This window comes from Oncorhynchus kisutch, linkage group LG11, assembly GCF_002021735.2.
Source record: "Oncorhynchus kisutch isolate 150728-3 linkage group LG11, Okis_V2, whole genome shotgun sequence".
Classification (NCBI taxonomy): Eukaryota; Metazoa; Chordata; class Actinopteri; order Salmoniformes; family Salmonidae; genus Oncorhynchus; species Oncorhynchus kisutch.
The window spans coordinates 39221449-39241596 of NC_034184.2; the positions used below are offsets into that span (position 1 = coordinate 39221449).

At 41.2% G+C, this 20148-nt stretch overlaps 1 protein-coding gene across 2 annotated transcripts in view; it reads right to left on the minus strand.

The window, feature by feature from the left end:
* LOC109899708 (bifunctional heparan sulfate N-deacetylase/N-sulfotransferase 2-like) overlaps positions 1-20148 on the minus strand; it is a 182914-nt gene that overhangs the window by 92381 nt on the left and 70385 nt on the right. For both annotated transcript variants that reach the window (XM_031835741.1, XM_031835740.1), the window contains one exon: positions 11533-11575. The gene's annotated coding sequence lies outside the window, so the exon portion shown is untranslated. The remainder of the gene's footprint in view (positions 1-11532; positions 11576-20148) is intronic.

The window sequence follows — 20148 nt, forward strand, 5'->3', positions numbered from 1 at the left end:
CCCCCCCCCCCCCCCCCTCTCTCTCATCACCCTGTGGACAGATTATTAGAAGAGGGCTATAGCATAGTAAAATGAAGCCTGGTCCAGACTTAGTGCTCCCCAGGTGTGAGAGATCAATGGGGATCAATGGGAGTGATGGGTGCTTAGGGCAGGCCTGGCCCCTGAGGTACTGTGATCAGGGTGCTGTCCAGGGAACGGCTAATCCCGTTAGGTAATTAGCAGCCATGGACAGATGGACATGACCCGCCCCACAGCCCGAGGACGACACCAGCTTAGCCACCAGGGTTATTAGCACCCAGCCATATGGATAAAATAGGGAGAAGATACGGGGGAGAGGAGAGTGGAGGAAACAGAGAGAGGAGAGTAGGAAGACGAAGCGAGATAGGAGAGAAGATAGAGTATGTGTGAAATAGAGGGAGTTATATGGGTTCATGCGAGTGCCCTAAGACACTGTGTATGTGCCAGATAGTGTAGATGTCAGAAGGTCTTTGTGTGCACAAAGAGTGCATGTGTGCATGAGTCAGAATATACGCATGTGTGTGTGTACGTACTAGGGCTGTCTGAAAAAAAGTCAACCAAGAGATGTCTGTTCTTTCGACCAATCGATTAGACAAAAATTTTAAACGTCAAAAAGAAAAAAGACAGCAAGTGACTGTGTGACTAGCATCCATTTTCCCTCTCCTCCCAGCTGCAGCAACCGCCACAGAACATCAACGTGTTTACCACGTTGTCCGTGTTGCTGAAGCTGCAACATAAATTACAGCCTTTTCTGACTGAATAGTTTCGTTACCAAAATCCCTGATTTCTTAAGAAAAACATTCCCTATTCCCTTTCCTATCCTTGCTCTCTTTACATGACACGTATATGCATCGCATACACGTGGTCAACGACCTATTCACATGGGACTAGTATAACTAGAGAATGTTGATTATGTAATTATTACTCCAAAATGCCCCTTATTCCAGAGGATGATTCAGATGGGTTTCGTTTTTATGTGATAAATTGACAGTTATGACAGAAGCCTGGAGGTTTTTATTTTAGGCGTGAAGACACGGTATTTCAACATGTCTTACATGATAGGGCCACACTGATAACTCAAGCTTGGTTCCCATTTTTTCTAAACGATACCAAATGATCTTTGGTGTTGTGTTGCCATAATATTTGAAATGAGGAAGTGTGATCATAATCATTAGGATATTTTAGCGATCCACAGTATGTCCTAAATGCCCCCCAGCCTTCAGATGTGAGCTAAACAGTACAATTGCACTTGAGATGCATTTTAAGGCTATGGATGAAAAAGTTAACTCATCATTTCCAAACGTTTAGGTCAGTTGTATACTGCTGCTTTGTGATTTATTAACAGCAAGGGTTGCATTAAATAGGCAGATTTATTTATTTTTGGCAATTTGGCAATATTCACTTCATGCACACAAAACATAAACAAAAGCATTCACTGAAAGTTGTTAAGCTATATATTTATATATATATACAGTGGGGCAAAAACCTATTTAGTCAGCCACCAATTGTGCAAGTTCTCCCACTTAAAAAGATGAGGCCTGTAATTTTCATCATAGGTACATTTCAACTATGACAGACAAAATTAGAAGAAAAAAATCCAGAAAATCACATTGTAGGATTTTTAATGAATTTATTTGCAAATTATGGTGGAAAATAAGTATTTGGTCACCTACAAACAAGCAAGATTTCTGGCTCTCACAGACCTGTAACTTCTTCTTTAAGAGGCTCCTCTGTCCTCCACTCGTTACCTGTATTAATGGCACCTGTTTGAACTTGTTATCAGTATAAAAGACACCTGTCCACAACCTCAAACAGTCACACTCCAAACTCCACTATGGCCAAGACCAAAGAGCTCTCAAAGGACACCAGAAACAAAATTGTAGACCTGCACCAGGCTGGGAAGACTGAATCTGCAATAGGTAAGCAGCTTGGTTTGAAGAAATCAACTGTGGGAGCAATTATTAGGAAATGGAAGACTACTGATAATCTCCCTCGATATGGGGCTCCACACAAGATCTCACCCCGTGGGGTCAAAATGATCACAAGAACGGTGAGCAAAAATTCCAGAACCACACGGGGGGACCTAGTGAATGACCTGCAGAGAGCTAGGAACAAAGTAACAAAGCCTACCATCAGTAACACACAACGCCGCCAGGGACTCAAATCCTGCAGTGCCAGACGTACTGGCTTAAGCAAGGGGACACATGTCCAGGCCCGTCAGAAGTTTGCTAGAGAGCATTTGGATGATGCAGAAGAAGATTGGGAGAATGTCATATGGTCAGATGAAACCAAAACAGAACTTTTTGGTAAAAACTCGTTGTGTTTGGAGGACAAAGAAAGCTGAGTTGCATCCAAAGAACACCATACCTACTTTGAAGCATGGGGGTGGAAACATCATGCTTTTTGGGGCTGTTTTTCTGCAAAGGGACCAGGACGACTGATCCGTGTAAAGGAAAGAATGAATGGGGCCATGTATCGTGAGATTTTGAGTGAAAACCTCCTTCCATCAGCAAGGGCATTGATCGCAAACACACCGCCCGGGCAACGAAGGAGTGGCTTCGTAAGAAGCATTTCAAGGTCCTGGAGTGGCCTAGCCAGTCTCCAGATCTCAACCCCATAGAAAATCTTTGGAGGGAATTGAAAGTCCGTGTTGCCCAGCAACAGCCCCAAAACATCACTGCTCTAGAGGAGATCTGCGTGGAGGAATGGGCCAAAATACCAGCAACAGTGTGTGAAAACCTTGTCAAGACTTACAGAAAACGTTTGACCTCTGTCATTGCCAACAAAGGGTATATAACAAAGTATTGATAATAACTTTTGTTATTGACCAAATACTTATTTTCAACCATAATTTGCAAATAAATTCATAAAAAAACCTACAATGTGATTTTCTGGATTTTTTTCCCTCATTTTGTCTGTCATAGTTGAAGTGTACCTATGATGAAAATTACAGGCCTCATCTTTTTAAGTGGGATAACTTCCACAATTGGTGGCTGACTAAATACTTTTTTACCCATGCTGAAAGACCCAGCCACGTTTCATCTTCAATGCCCTTGCTATTCCTCCACAATCGCTAAATGAATCGTCCTACAACAATCTCTGTCTCACTTTCCCAATCAATTTATTCTAAAATTGTGTGTACATCTGTATATCTAGATTTAGATTTAGCTTTCCCTGACTTAGTTGCCATAATGATTGATATATAAACAGCTGAAAATGCGAAACAACACTGTGCGTAATATGTGTTTCTCCTTCCGGTATGAAACTTCAATAGCGAATTACTCTTTACGCCGGAGCTTACTACATGGGTTGGTCTTGTAACACATAAACATGACCTATTGGCGTTTACCTCAGCTCATTGGCTATCTACCCAGCTATATTTAAAGACGATCAGTGGTCATTGGGTTAAAATACAGTCAGTCAACGAAACAGCGGGCAAATCATTGGTGCACAATGATGTCATGACTTGTCTTCAAATCGGTTTCTTTCAGTCAATACGTCCTGTGAAATGATCCATCAGGTTTGATTGTGTTACAAACAAACCAGTTGATTGCAGTGAAACCAAACATGACTGGAAAAGTCACGTTCTGTGTGGGTTATTTACCTGGAATGTGTCGTCGAAAAGGAATGAGACGGAATTCACGACACAAGCGGTTCACAAAATGTTTCGTATTACGCTATAAAAATTGATTTTATCAAACAAAAGCTCATTCATTGTGTAACAATGAGCATTGGAATTGCAAACAGACGAAGATCGTCAAAGGTAATCGATTTATTTTAATGCAGTTTGTGAATATGTTGCGCATGTGCTGGTTGAAATAGTTGTTTTTTTATGGGGCTCTATGCTCAGATATTATTGCGCAGTAAATCCTTTTCTTAAATCTGACAAAGCAATTGGATTAGCAAAATTCTAGGCTTTCGATACATGTGAGACACTTGTATTTTCATGAATGTTTAATATGACTATTTATCACCATATGTTGTGGAATTTCAGCCCGCTACCGGGTTCCGTGCTCAGAAAGGTTAAGGGCTTGTAAGTAAGCATTTCATTGTAAGGTCTACATCGGTTGTATTCGGCACATGTGACAAATAAAATGTGAGGAAATGACAAACAAAAGCTTGTAGTGTCGTTCCCAAGAAGACTCGAGGCTGTAATCGCTGCCAAAGGTGCTTCAACAAAGTAATGAGTAAAGGGTCTGAATACTTCTGTAAATGTGATATTTCATTATTTTTATTTTTTTTATAGATTTGCAAACATTTCTAAAAACCCGTTTTTGCTTTGTCATTATTGGGTATTGTGTATTGAATGATGAGGGGAAAAAATGTTTTAATCCATTTTAGAATAAGGCTGTATTGTAACAAAATGTGGAAAAAGTCAAGGAGTCTGAATACTTTCCACATGCACTGTAAGATTCAAAAAATAGGCCTAAGTAAGTTACAGTATTAAGACTAAACAGGATGTGCTCTTAGGCCTACAGCTCAATGGTGGTTATGCAAGGCAGGTATACTTAACCTACTAATGATAATGACATTACTTATGATCATAATAATAATAATAATAACAACAAAGAGAAGGAGATCAAGAAATAGAGCGTTATTATTATTATTATAAATTAAAAAATTCGGACAATTTGGAACAGTGTAAACTAAGTAAATTATGAATAATCACAGAGAGAATGTTCCAACGAAAAAATAAAAAAGTGTAAAGCTACTAAGTATTCAAAAGGGACTAAGTATTCAAAGGGACTAAGTATTCAAAGGGACTATGTTGCTATATTACAGCAAAGCAAGAATAAAAACAGCTGAATTTGTGAAATCGTTTACTTGACATGTTATTGCGTGAGGCTCGGTGCTCACGGAATCAGAAGGCTAATAAACAAACACTAAACAGGCAACAGATGCAGGATCTGTCATCTGTGGATGGATTGATGATTTATAAAGCCAGGCACATTCAACACTTAGGCTATTGATTATTGACCTAATTAAGTTGGGGTTTCCTCTCTCCTCACTGTTAGACAATAAGGAAAGGGCAGCTCATTCTGCTGCTGCCTCTGCCGCATTGTTCTCAACACCAATATGCTGGGTAACTTTGCTAATATGCACATATCAACATGGCCGAGGAAAAGGCACCAATTCAAATGTACACTGATGTGTTTCTGATCCGTGGACAGCAACCACTATCCAATGCAGGGGAAAGCATATTTGCTCTAAAATAATATTTTTATTAGTGTTGCACAGTTGAAGTTTACATACACCTTAGCCAAATACATTTAAACTCAGTTTTTCACAATTCCTGACATTTAATCCTAGTAAAGATTATCTGTCTTAGGTCAGTTAGGATCACCACTTTATTTTAAGAATGTGAAATGTCAGGAAAAACAGAGAGAATGATTGATTTCAGCTTTAATTTCTTTCATCACATTCCCAGTGTCCATTTGGAAGACCCATTTGCGACCAAGCTTTAACTTCCTGACTGAAGTCTTGAGATATTGCTTAAATATATCCACATCATTTTCCTTCCTCCCTCCTGCAGCAAAGCACCCCCATGCGTCGCGGTTGGGATGGTGTTCTTCGGCTTGCAAGCCTCCCCCCTTTTCCTCCAAACATAACGATGATCATTATGGCCAAACAGTTCTATTTTTGTTTCATCAGACCAGAGGACATTTCTCCAAAAAAGTAAGATCTTTGTCCCCATGTGCAGTTGCAAACTGTAGTCTGGCTTTTTTATGGCGGTTTTGGAGTAGTGGCTTCTTCCTTGCTGAGCGGCCTTTCAGGTTATGTCGATATAGGACTCGTTTTACTGCGGATATTGATGCTTTTGAACCTGTTTCCTCTAGAGGTCGACCGACTACGATTTTTCAACGCCGATACCGATTAGTGGAGGACCAAAAAAGCCGATTAATCGGCCGGTTTTTATTTATTTCTTTGTAATAATGACAATTACAACAATACTGAATGAACACTTATTTTAACTTAATATAATACATCAATAAAATCAATTTAGCCTCAAACCAATAATGAAACATGTTTAAATAATGCAAAAAACAAAGTGTTGGAGAAGAAAGTAAAAGTGCAATATGTGCCATGTAAGAAAGCTAACGTTTAAGTTCCTTGCTCAGAACATGAGAACATATGAAAGTTGGTGGTTCCTTTTAACATGAGTCTTCAATATTCCAAGGTAAGAGGTTTTAGGTTGTAGTTAATATAGTATTTATAGGACTCTCTCTCTCTATACCATTTGCATTTCATTAACCTTTGACTATTGGATGTTCTTATAGGCACTATAGTATTGCCAGTGTAACAGTATAGCTTCCGTCCCTCTCCTCGCTCCTCCCTGGGCTCGAACCAGGAACACAACGACAACAGCCACACTCGAAGCAGTGTTACCCATCGCTCCACAAAAGCCGCGGCCCTTGCAGAGCAAGGGGAATAACTACTCCAAGTCTCAGAGCGAGTGACGTTTGAAAAGCTATTAGCGCGCACCCCGCTAACGAGCTAGCCATTTCACATCGGTTACACCAGTCATTAGGCTGATAGTCTTGAAGTCATAAACAGCGATGTGCTTGCGAAGAGCTGCTGGCAAAACGCACAAAAGTGCTGTTTGAATGAATGCTTACGAGCCTGCTGCTGCCTACCATCGTTCAGTCAGACTGCTCTATCAAATCAGACTTAATTATAACATAACACACAGAAATACAAGCCTTTGGTCATTAATATGGTTGAATCCAGAAACTATCATTTAAAAAACTAAACGTTTATTATTTCAGTGAAATACGGAACCGTTCGGTATTTTATCTAACGGGTGGCATCCCTAAGTCTTGAACAACCTTCAATGTTACACATCATAATTACGTAAAATTCTGGCAAATTAGTTAGCAATGAGCCAGGCTGCCCAAACTGTTGCATATACCCTGACTCTGCGTGCAATGAACGCAAGAGAAGTTACACAATTTCACCTGGTTAATATTGCCTGCTAACCTGGATTTCTTTGATCTAAATATACATGTTTAAAAATATATACTTCTGTGTAATGATTTTAATAAAGGCATTGTTGTTTATAGTTCGGTACATTCGTCCAACGATTGTGATTTTTTCGCAAATGCACTTTTGTTAAATCATCCCCCAGGGTTGCATCGATTATATGCAACGCAGGACACGCTAGATAAACTAGTAATATCATCAACCATGTGCAGTTATAATTCAATCAAATCAAAATGTATTTGTCACATACACATGGTTAGCAGATGTTAATGCGAGTGTAGCAAAATGCTTGTGCTTCTAGTTCCGACAATGCAGTAATAACCAACAAGTAATCTAGCTAACAATTCCAAAACTACTACACCTTATAGACACAAGTGTAAGGGGATAAAGAATATGTACATAAAGATAACAGAACTTATTTAGCAGGCAAAACCCCGAGGACAAAACATTCAGATGTTCTTTTTTTGAAGTCACTCTCTTTTCAATGGGAATCCAGATTTCTAAGGGACCTTCTTGCAGTTCTTATCGCTTCCACTGGATGTCAACAGTCTTTAGAAATTGGTTGAGGTTATTCCTTTGTGTAATGAAGAAGTATGGCCATCTTGAACGAGGGTCACTTGAAGTGTACTGTTAGATAGAGGCGCGTGACCAGAAAGCATGCTTCAGTTTGTTTTCTTCCTGTATTGAACACAGATCATCCAATCTTCAATTTTATCGATTATTTACATAAAAAAATACCTAAAGTTGTATTACAAAAGTAGTTTGAAATATTTTGGCAAAGTTTACAGATCACTTTTGAGATATTTTGTAGTCACTTTGAGCAAGTTGGAACCGGTGTTCTGGATCAAACGTGCCAAATAAATGGACATTTTGGATATATATCGACGGAATTAATCGAACAAAAGGACCATTTGTGATGTTTATGGGACATATTGAGTGCCAACAAAAGAAGCTGGTCAGAGGCATTAATTAGATTTTTATTTCTGCGTTGTGTCGCGCCTGCAGGGTTGAAATATGGTTTCTCTCTTTGTTTACCACTGTGCTATCCTCAGATAATAGCATTGTTTGCTTTCGCCGCAAAGACTTTTTGAAATCTGACATGTTGGCTGGATTCACAACAAGTATAGCTTTAATTTGCTTTCTTGCATGTGTGATTTAATGAAAGTTAGATTTTTTTAGTAATATATTTGAATTTGGCGCTCTGCATTTTCCCTGGCTTTTGGCCAGAGAGGTTAACACACGTCAAATTACGTCAATTAGCCTATCAGAAGCTTCTAAAGCCATGACACCATTTTCGGGAATTTTCCAAGCAGTTTAAAGTCACAGTCAACTTAGTGTATGTAAACTTCTGACCCACTGGAAATGTGATACAGTGAATTATAAGTGAAATAATCTTGTCTGTAAACAATTGTTGGAAAAATGACATGTGTCATGCACAAAGAATATGTCCTAACCGACTTGCCAAAACAATAGTTTGTTAACAATACATTTGTGGAGTGGTTGAAAAAACTGTTTTAATGACTCCAACCTAAGTGTATGAAAACATCCGACTTCAATTGTATGTAATCTAACCATATACAATTTCAGTACCACATGGTCTTAGACTGATGGACTGTGCCAACCCCACGGAATTTACAATGGATCAGTCCACTCAGACATGGGCGGATTAGATAGTTGTCCTGTACACCATGATATTATATATTTTTTGCTAATGCTTGACTAAATCTCGGTCGACCAACAGTCTATCGACTAAAAAACAATCGACCAGTCAACTAAATGGGGTCAGCCTTAGTGTGTGCTGTACCGTACATCTCTTTCACTAAGTTTTTCCAATTCATAATGTGGCAAGTTTGGAATGAAACAAGGCTCTGCAGATGATTGACACGTTGGCCTGCTCACTGCAACAGAATAAATATAATGAATCATCTGTTTTCCTGTTGTTCTCTCCTTACCCTCCCTTCACCCTACCGATTTCATTTATTTGTCATTGGAAAATCACTCACAGATGCATCACTGCGGGCGATCGGGGCTGGGTGAACATGCCTTTCCCAAACTAACAATGAATTATAGAAACACATTAGTACACCGACGCCAGAAGGAAGGGGGGGAGAGGGAGAGAGAGAAAGCGACAGCACTGCCAGCCGTAGGGGGGTGGTTGATCTAAGAGGCCGAGCTTGTGGGTTGCCAGGGAAAGAGAAAGGGGCCTCTTGTTTGGGTACTGTGATCTGAAGGTGGGAGAAGGAGAAGTGACCCAGGGCACCGGCGCTAGAGCAGCAACTGAACTATTATCTGGAGGCTTTAAATTAATCATTCATCATTTGGGAGGAAGGAAGAAGGAATACAAGGAGAATATAGAAAAAGACAGCTGGTGAGAAACCAAAGGTAACACTGTGAGACATGAATGTGTGACCTTTGTATGTTACGCCACAACATCGAGCAAGGGTGTGCAAGGAGAGTCTTAAGCCCCTTGACCCTGGTCTTTCAGTACAACCGTTGATACAATGAAAACATAGGGTTGGATGCAAGGAATCATCTGTTTAGGGACTGAAAAGAAAGACTACACTGTACTGTAATTTGGCAGGATCAGGCTCCGTACTAGTATGCTGATGAAACTAGGGTTGGGCGACGTCAACCTTTGTCCTATCATGATTATGTACCCCTAAAATATATTGTGATATACGATGATATCACCCCTATTGGGCTGCCCCCCTCCCCAAAATAAAATACAATAAACTCAGCTAAATCGACAGTTGGGCTATAGCTCGAAATCGAATGCAACTGGATGAATCATGCTGAAAGACGTTGTTCAAAGCCTGGGAAGAGGCTAAGTGAAGGCAATGGAAAATATTCTCTAATATCCATTTCTGGTGGCGGAGCAGAAGAGGTTTGTGTGCATGTATCTGTGGGGTGTGCATATGATGGAGCAGTGACTGTATGATGAGAAACGGGCTGTCTTACCCTAGAGGGCTAGGTTATAGGCCTAGAAGCAGAACTGGATAATAATTACTTTATCTGTCTCATAAAATGATATAAAAATAAATCATTGTTTTTTTTCACTCTCTCATAAAGCTGTGATTAAGAATAGGCCTAGGTTTAGGCTACAGACGTTCATTCTTGCTCTTTTTGAAAGCCACAACAACTTTGTAGGCTAGAAATAAGCTGCTGTTCATCATTTTTACTTGTCTTGAAGCTTTTATGATAGGGCTAGGAGGAGGAGGATAGATTATTGGCCGTTTGGTTTTCAACCTCACATGGAGGGATTACCCGCCCCGCATGGATAATTTCTTTCAAAATAAGCTTCAACTTGATTAAACTTGTAATTAAATTTTTTTTATAAGCCATTGAATGTTCCCTCATTATTAGTCCTCTGGCTACCTTACTTTTTTTAGGCGATTCAAATAACTTGGAGATGGAACTCAGTTACATTCATTGTTTGGTTGGGAGAAAGCTATGCATAAAACGATGAAGCATAGCCGTCAGTCATATTCATGAGAGAATGGAATATAGGCTTTTTTAGTTGTTTTTAGTTGTTGTTTACAGCTAAACAACATCGCAAAAATAAAAAAGGTTTAATCTTTTGCCTATTGCCCATGCATCTGAGAGAGAAACAACATTTTCTTACTTTGAATTTTGCACCGCTTTGGTGGAATTCTCTGTTCTGTCTGGCCTACATTCCTCTCTTGCGTTCTATAGGCTATATAACATATTTATTGAAATAGGCTATAGCAAAAAGGAATAGGAATATTACTCAAAATGGCACGTGTGCTGCCCTGCCGTGCGCTGCGAGACACAGCGTCAGTCACGATCCAATAGGCTTAACCATCGTCTGTTACATCACGATGTTGTCACCATCAACGATGGCTGTCAATCATCGGCAATTTACAATGCTATCGTACTATCGCCCAACCCTAGATGAAGCCAACCCAAAGACATGAAAAGCTTCCATCCTGCTTGGGTTCAGGCCCATGTTCGACAAAATTAGGCCTGAGCAATGGCAGCGGGGGTCCTTTGAGTTCCATGCTGTCGTTTCCCTCCCCAACAAAGCCCCTTCACTGGGATCCAGTTTACTTCGATATGGGTGGCTGCCCCTTTGCGTCTTTCTGCCGATGTGTGTGTACATGCGTGTGCTGTTTGTCAGTTCACATTTGTTTTTGGATGTTAAAATCAGATAAAGATATTCAGGTAGTGGGCGTGTCTAAGCACACTTCAAAATCCAGGTCAAAGTCTGTGAGAATGTTCTGTGAGACTGTGTTGCTGTTGATTCAGGTATAGTTGCTATGTGATTCAGTTAATATGAGCTATTGTAGGCCAGGGTCCACAAGTGAACCAATCATAGAACCAGCAAATGCAAAGCTCTGTGCTATGTTAAATTCTATCATCCTCTGACACTGACACATTCGCAAAATAACACACATGGGATGTGTGAACGTACACACACACTGTATGAAATCACATACACGCACACAAACACCCACACCCTAAAGAATATACACACAGAACAGCACATCCAGTTGTCTTTGAAGAGCACCTTACCTCAGCGTGAGCAGCAGTCTATGAGACGAGACGAGACGAGGGCCTGCAGAGAAGAGGAGAGAAACGGGATTCATTAATGATCCAAAAATGAACCCCTGCTGTTCACACCTACATTAATATGAGCTGCCCACCTCAGCAAGCGAGCTTAAAATACACATAGTGCTGTGGGGGAGGGGGTGCAAACAGCATCTTCACAGCAGTCTCTTCCATTTAAAAACGGAGAAAAGTGTTTCACGGTTGCCCAGTTTGAAAGGCAATATGTCCCTCAGTCCTCCTCACAGCTTGAAGCCCCAGGGTTGTCAAGGACGACAGAGCAAGAGAGATGAGAGACGAAGACAGACAAGCGGGCTCAATAGCATCACATGGTGGTATGATGCTGGAAGAGAGCCCTCACCTTGGCTTGACTAGACCCTGAGTCACCATATCCCTCCTCTTTCTACCAGGTGGAATTTGCTTTGTAGTGGGCAGAACCAACTGATCCAAGGACAGGCCAGAGAGCGAGAGAGGGCTCCCAGTCCAGACCCAGAGAAGCAGTCTCTAAATAGTACGTTTTAACTAGCTTCAATGGCACGACATGGTAAGAAATATGGATAAATCCTATCCAGTCCTGTCACCTATCTGTGATTATAAAGGAACTGATATTAGAGAGGTGTCCATGTTAGAGATACTGATGAGATTCATTCAGGGTAAGGGGGTGCAATTTGGTCCATCAGCCACCGTGGCAGGTAGATCTACCAGCCACTACATGTATAATAATTGAGCCATGTTGTGAAGGAGCTGGTCCCAATGCATGAGGTTTTATCTTTACCTTGTCAGCTCAAACAGGACAACATAACAGCGGAGATAACAAACCTTTTCATAAACAAAATATATTTTAGCTGCGAAAATTACACCAACAAAACACAAAAACAAATGAACATGCTTTGTAATGTTTCTAAAACAATACCTAATTTACTTCTTACTAGTAATATGTGTTATATTGTTTTATTTAAAAAATTGGGACCTGAGTCTTAACCAAAATATCACAGGCGAGACAAAAATGTTCACCTGCCCCTTTAATCTCTCTGGGATATGTGGGACGGTAGCGTCCCACCTCGCCAACAGCCAGTGAAATTGCAGGGCGCCAAATTCAAAACAACAGAAATCCCATAATTACAATTCCTCAAACATACAAGTATTTTACACCATTTTAAAGATAAACTTGTTGTAAATCCAGCCATAGTGTCCGATTTCAAAAAGGCTTTACCTTTTTGTCAGTACCTAGTCACAGAAAAACACAGCCATTTTTCCAGCCAAAGAGAGGAGTCACAAAAAGCAGAAAGAGATACAAATTAATCACTAACCTTTGTCATCTGATGATCATCACTCATATTACTTCATTTTACACAATACATGTATGTTTTGTTCGATAAAGTTCATATTTATATCCAAAAGTCTCAGTTTACATTGGCGCATTACGTTCAGTAATGTTTTGCTTCCAAAACATCCTGTGATTTTGCAGAGAGCCACATCAATTTATAGAAATACTCATCATAAATGTTGATGAAAATACAAGTGTTATGGATGAAACTTTAGATAAACTTCTCCTTAATGCAACTGCTGTGTCAGATTTCAAAAAAGCTTTACCGAAAAAGCACACCATGCAATAATCGGAGTACAGAGCTCAGACGACAAAACAAGCCATACAGATATCCGCCATATTGTGGAGTCAACAGAAGTCAGAAATAGCATTAGAAATATTCACTTACCTTTGATGATCTTCATCAGAATGCACTCCCAGGAATCCCAGTTCCACAATAAATGTTTGATTTGTTCAATAAAGTCCATCATTTATGTCCAAATACCTCCTTTTTGTTTGCGCGTTTAGTACACAATCCAAACTCACAAGGCGCTGGCAAGTCCAGGCAAAAGTTCAGACAAAAAAATCATATTACAGTTCGTATAAACATGTCAAACGAAGTATAGAATCAACCTTTAGGATGTTTTTAACATAAATCTTCAATAATGTTCTAACTGGAGAATTCCTTTGAACGCAGGTCGCTCTCACATGAGCGCGTGTGATCAGCTCATGGCACTCTGGCAGAGCCCTGACTCATTCAGCTCTCATTCCCCCCTCCTTCACAGAAGAAGCATCAAACAAGGTTCTAAAGACAGTTGACATCTAGTGGAAGCCTTAGGAAGTGCAATATGACCCCATAGACACTGTATATTGGATAGGCTAAGACTTGAAAACCTACAAACATCAGATTTCCCACTTCCTGGTTGGATTTTTTTCTCCGTTTTTTGCCTGCTATATGTGTTCTGGTAAACTCACAGACATCATTCAAACAGTTTTCTATCCAAATCTACTAATAATATGCATATATTAGCAACTGGGCTTGAGTAGCAGGCAGTTTACTCTGGGCACCTAATTCGTCCAAGCTACTCAATACTGCCCCCAGTCCTAAAGAAGTTAAAGGGGAGGTTACCGTGGTAGCGCGACTGGTCATGTTTTTGTGCCTGTGAGATTGAGTCTGACGAGTAGAAGCATCATCTTCTCTTCCCTAGCAGTTGAAATTCAAACATAGGTTGTTTTTCTATCTTGTGATCAAAACCATGTAAATAGCCAACAAACACAAGGGCAAAGTCTCACTTGAGCAGACTTTCTTTTTTCAAGTAAATTAGACCAACTTATATGCCTGTGCACAGCGCTTCTAAAGCACAGCTCCCAGCCAGGCAGTGTGGCAGCACTAGGTGGAATAGGCTCAATAAGATTCGTAGTTCTTTGACTTTGTGCAATAAATTAACCAGCTATGAAACAAAATGGTGGAAATACTTTGAAAACTATAAAATATTTTACTATAAATGTGATCATATTTTACTATTTTCATTCACAAATGCAAGTGAAACACTCGCACTGTGGAGCCCTGTGGCTGGTGAAATAGAAATCTTACCCGCACATGTTCATTTTAGGCCCTGCTGGGGAGACAGTTAGGGGAAGGAAGGAGAGGGGAGCTCACAGTTAAAGGTAGGGTAGTGGTGGAGGGGGTACCAAAGTGGTATGGAGGTAGATGTTGTGCTCTAGCCTGCTACTCAACCTAGTGTGCTCCAGAAAACGCTCCTGCTGCATAAATGCATCAAATGTCAAACGGACGCCGCCCATGATGGAGCGGAATCTGCCCGGGCAGATAAATAATGCACTACTATCTCCTGCTACCGCTATAAAAGATGAATAACACACCAGTGCACAGCTTTACATACACTACATGACCAAAAGTATGTCGCCACCTGCTCGTCCAACATCTCATTCCAAAATCATGGGCATTAATATGGAGTTGGTCCCCCCTTTGCTGCTATAACAGCCTCTACTCCTCTGGGAAGGCTTTCCACTAGATGTTGGAACATTGCTGCGGGGACTTGGTTCCATTCAGCCACAAGAGCATTAGTGAGGTGGGGCACCGATTTTGGACCATTAGGCCTGGCTCGCAGTTTGGCGTTCCAATTCATCCCATAGGTGTTCAATGGGGTTGAGGTCAGGGCTCTTGTGCAGGACAGTCAAGTTATTCCACTCAGATCTTGCCAAACCATTTTTATATGGACCTCGCTTTGTGCACAGGGGCATTGTCATGCTGAAACAGGAAAGGACCTTCCCCAACCTGTTGCCACAAAGTTGGAAGCACAGAATCGTATAAAATGTCATTGTATGCTGTAGCATTGAGATCTCTATTCACTGGAACTAAGGGTCCTAGCCCAAACAATGAAAAACAGCCCCAGACCATGATTATCTTCCACCAAACTCGCCAGTTGGCACTATGCATTCTCCTGGCATCCACCAAACCCAGATTCATCAATCGGACTTCCAGACGATGAAGAGTTATTCATCACCCAAGAGAACGGTTTCCGTGCTCCAGAGTCCAATGGCGGCGAGCTTTACACCACTCCAGCCGACGCTTGGCTGCTCGGCCAAGGAAACCCATTTCATGAAGCTCCCAACGAACAGTTTGTGTGCGGACGTTGCTTCCAGAGGCAGTTTGGAACTCGGTAGTGAGTGTTGCAACCCAGGACAGGTGATTTCAATCTCGTGCGTCTCTAGGTGGCCTGCCATTTTGTCTGCGCAGAGACGCAAGAGATTGAACTTCACCGAGTTCGCCCCATTAGTTTGCACTATATAGAGCAATTTTCTTTCTGTGATCGAATCAAAATTATAATCAGCCCCTTTTCAATGCAACAAACATAAACAAATCTAACTTTGCAAGATTGAGTCTGATTTTGTTGTAGGCAGAGCCAGATCACAAAGGAGTAGAATTATATTGGATGGTCTTTCAATCACCTGCAAGTGAACACACTTTTCAAATCAGTTCAGATCAGAGCACAGAGCAGCGCATGTGCACATTTGTTGATATTCTTTCCTAGTTAGCGAGTTGTTAGCCCAGTTATCGGTAAGTATAGGTAATGCCTTAATTTAAGGGGCAGTGCTGTTTTTTGAGACAGGGATGAATGTGCAAATACACCAATAGGCAGAGGAGTAGCCTACATTGTCAAATGTTCTGTATGGTAATTAATTGTATTTTGTAAAGTGGTTTCTTGCATCATACAACACAATTTACAGTCACCTATTTGGCCCATGGTATTACAGACCAAGTAAAAACATCAATAATTAATGTCAAGCCCTGCATAATATAAAAATATATAAATATTAAAGTCTCATGCAATGGAGTTCTGCATTGAACATCACATACAGTATAGGCTACTGTAAGTTATATCGTAGAAATCAAAAGCTATTTCCATGTGAAAACGTAATGAGATTGTCTCCATCGGATTTGTTGGTAGGCCACTCTGATAGGCCTACATTATGCCACAATAGCCTATTGGCTACTGTCTAAAACTAAGGGAACAGCCTCAGTGTTCACTGTAAATACGCGGCGGAAGTGGCACAAAATTGTCACAACGTTCAAGTTTCTGCTCACTGCTCATTTGCTCAGAGCCCCAAAAAGATTTGAAGGAACATTGCTGACGACCCTCATTTACCCCTGGAACATATTTAGCCACACCCACATCAAGCTCTCTAACCACTTCCCATACAAGAAGGCACACAGGATGACATGTACACACAAACACGATCACACAAACACATGCACGCACAAACACACACGTGTACAGACACACAAACACCTCCTCTACAGCACTACAGACACCGACATCTCACATCACCTTAATAAAGCGGATGAGGGATCATCTCACTGCTGTTGCACGTATCTTGCAGCAGCACCAGCTCAAACAGGGACTGTTGTCATTGTTTACCCACCAAAGTTGCTGCAAATCGTATTCATGGCTTTATGCCGCTCCCATGATGTATACGCCAATTAACGGTGTAGCAGCACAAACACATTCCGCCCGGCTGGGGATGGTGCTGCTAATCCTATTGTCTGCGCCTTCCGCCTCTCTCTCGCTCCCCTCACTCCACTCTGCAGCCATACACCCCATACAGAGGGTGGTGGAGGGGGAGAGAGACACGGGCAGCAGGTAGTACATTAGTACTGAGTTAGGAGAGGGATTCCACCTGGGGCCCTCAGGGACAAATTACACAGCAGCCTAATAATCAGACCACACCGCAGGCCAAGGGGATGGAGATTTAAGATTCAACAATCTTCCCTAATGGTCTGACAGACCTCCACTACTTAGCGTGGATTGAATGCCAAACTGTTTACCGACACGGGAGAGTGAGAAGTTAATATTAGCGCAATTAGCATAAGGCTAACAGTTATCTACACCTGTGAGCAGCATTAGCATAGTCATAAACTGGCCACAGCAGAGAGAGTGAGGGAGCTGTTTTCTTTCTTTCTCTGCCCTTTACATTCTATGAGAATCGAGAGGCAGAGGACGTAGAGAAGGTTTACGAGGTGACATCTCTGAGCTGACAGCCAGGCACTCTTCCTCTCATGCTAATGCAGGCGCAGAAAACATTATGTACAGCTCCAATGAAAAGAGCCAACGTGAAAAGGTCAGGCCCAATGAGGGGAAATCCATTTGCAGAGTCTGTGAACACACAGAGCACGCATATTGAGAGAGCAAGCAGAATGAGTTAGCCGCAAATAAACATTGAGCATCGCTATCGTTTTGGCCGAGGCAATTTCTAACAGTGTGATGAAGCACACTATAGATCAGAGTGAAATTGCAGAGTGAGATTGTCAGAGAGAGAAGGGACACAGCAGCACCAAAGCCAGTTTAACGTGATACAAATAACAGTCATTGATCTATAAGTCATTTTGCATGCCGAACAACCCCCAAGAATACCATTAGCCTAATCAAACTGCGCATTGTGCCCAGCTTTTGTGTGCTGACCAACATGAGGTAGGAGGCCTGTTCCTGATCTTGCACATCTTGCATTTAAGCATTTACATGCTAAAATGGCTTGTGTGATATTAAGCTTTATTAGTTAAGTGACAACCTGCGCAATTTGCTAGGTTATTGTTATCTATGCACTGTTGAAAATTGTGTTTTACCGGAGATGTCACTCATCTTGGCTATAGCCTACCTGCTGAACGGGACTTTCATTTAAATTGTTAAGTTTCCCCATCAACAATAGTTTTGGTAGTTTTGCTTTAAACAATCAGTGTATATGAAAAAATTGATTTGTTTAATTTGAGCTTTTTTGTCTACTTGTTCTCATGTTGTCTTTTTGGTTTAGTCTCCTTCGCTCCTTCTGTGTTGTGTGCACCTTCCCATTTACTCACACACACACCCAGGGTTTGATACTGCGACCAAAACAGCCGCATTTGCGACCGTTTGACTTGGCAGTGCGACACATTTTGAATGGGTCGCAAAGGTGCCAGTGAAAAAAAATGTACCAGGTCATGTTATTCAAATCATAAATGTGCAAATAATCAAAAATAAACCAACTTTCTGAAGTGGTAACAATGGCACGGGAATGTCCCTGTCTGTGTGTGTCAGGGCTCAACATAGCATACAGGGCTCTGGCCTGGGGGGGGTTTTGGAGACCCTCTGGGCCAGTCATTCATCCCCGTCAGTGGCGCCTCCGCTTGGGCTAGTGAAAAAAAATATATATTGTAATGATTTATTTTTATATAGCCTATATCATACATTTTTTTAAATGATTGATTCTCGAAGCTGTTCGTTTATTAAGTTCATTATTTATCAAACGGTCGCACAGCTTTTAAACAGCTGGTTGTTGTAAAGACCAACAGCGGTAGTGTTAGAAAAGCGGTAGGAAAGTTATGATATTCAACAGTAAAAGCTAAGGCAAGGATGGGTATGCAAACCAGGTATTGAAAAAGTTCAAAGTCTTGGTTGAATATTTGCAATGTGCAATTCAGTCATCATGGAATAGACTACCTATTTCCTCTAGTTGGTCTAATGTTGCACGGTATACTGAAACGTTGGTACTTTTTCGAAAGTAGAACATTAAAAATGGTTCAGTACTAGAATTTGTGTTACTTCAGTCAAATGTGTCTCACGGATCATGCCTGTCTATCAACCAACCCCTTATTATAGAGTGCACATACCTGCTCCACATTCTCCTTGCTAGTAGCCTGCACTGGAGCATATGTTAGCTGCTCACTCATGCTGCACACACAGAAGTTAACATACTTGAATAATGAGAAATGGCATGTCGACTAGATGTCGACCGATTTATCGGCATGGCCAATTAATTAGGGTCGATTTCAAGTTTTCATAACAATCGGTAATCTGCCTTTTTGGACGTCGATTATGGCCGATTACATTGCAATCCACAAGGAAACTGCGTGGCAGGCTGACCACCTGTTACGCAAGTGCAGCGTCAAAAGGACCTTGTGCCTTCAAGGAGCCAAGGTAAGTTGATAGCAAGCATTAAACTTCTCATAAAAAATCTATCATAAGAAATCAATCTTCACATAATCACTCGTTAACTACACATGGTTGATGACATTACTAGGTTAACTAGCTTGTCTTGCGTTGCATATAAAATGGCGCCGGAAGCAGTTTTACGGGCGCCCAACAAATTGTGCTATTATGTGTTTTTTATCGTGTTATTTGTAACTTATTTTGTACATAATGTTTCTGCAACCGTATCTTACGGCAAAAAAGAGCTTCTAGACATCAGGACAGCGATCACTCACCTCGGATTAGACAAAGATTTTTTCTACAACAAGGAGGACACACAGGACATTCTCCAAACACCCCACAGGACCAACATCGCCGTTACTTGCAAGAGGAAGCGACGCAGGTACAGAGGACAAAGACCAGGATGCCTCGCCAGGACCCGGAGAAGGTGAGTGGGAAAGCTGCCATTACCGTCAATGCTACTCCCCAACATGCAATCAATGGACAATAAATTAGACGAGGTACAATCACAAATATCCTACCAATGGGACATCAAAAACTGTAATATCCTATGTTGCACGGAATCGTGGCTGAATGATGACATGGATATTCAGCTATCGGGATATACGCTGCACCAAGCAAAATAGAACAGCAATACTCCGGTAAGACGAGGGGGGGGGGGCGGTCTGTGCATATTTGTAAACAACAGCTGGTGCATGAAAACTAAGGCAGTCTCTAGATTTTGCTGGCCTGAAGTAGAGTGTATTGTGATAAATTTCAGGCCACACTACTTGCCTAGAGAGTTTTCAGCTATAC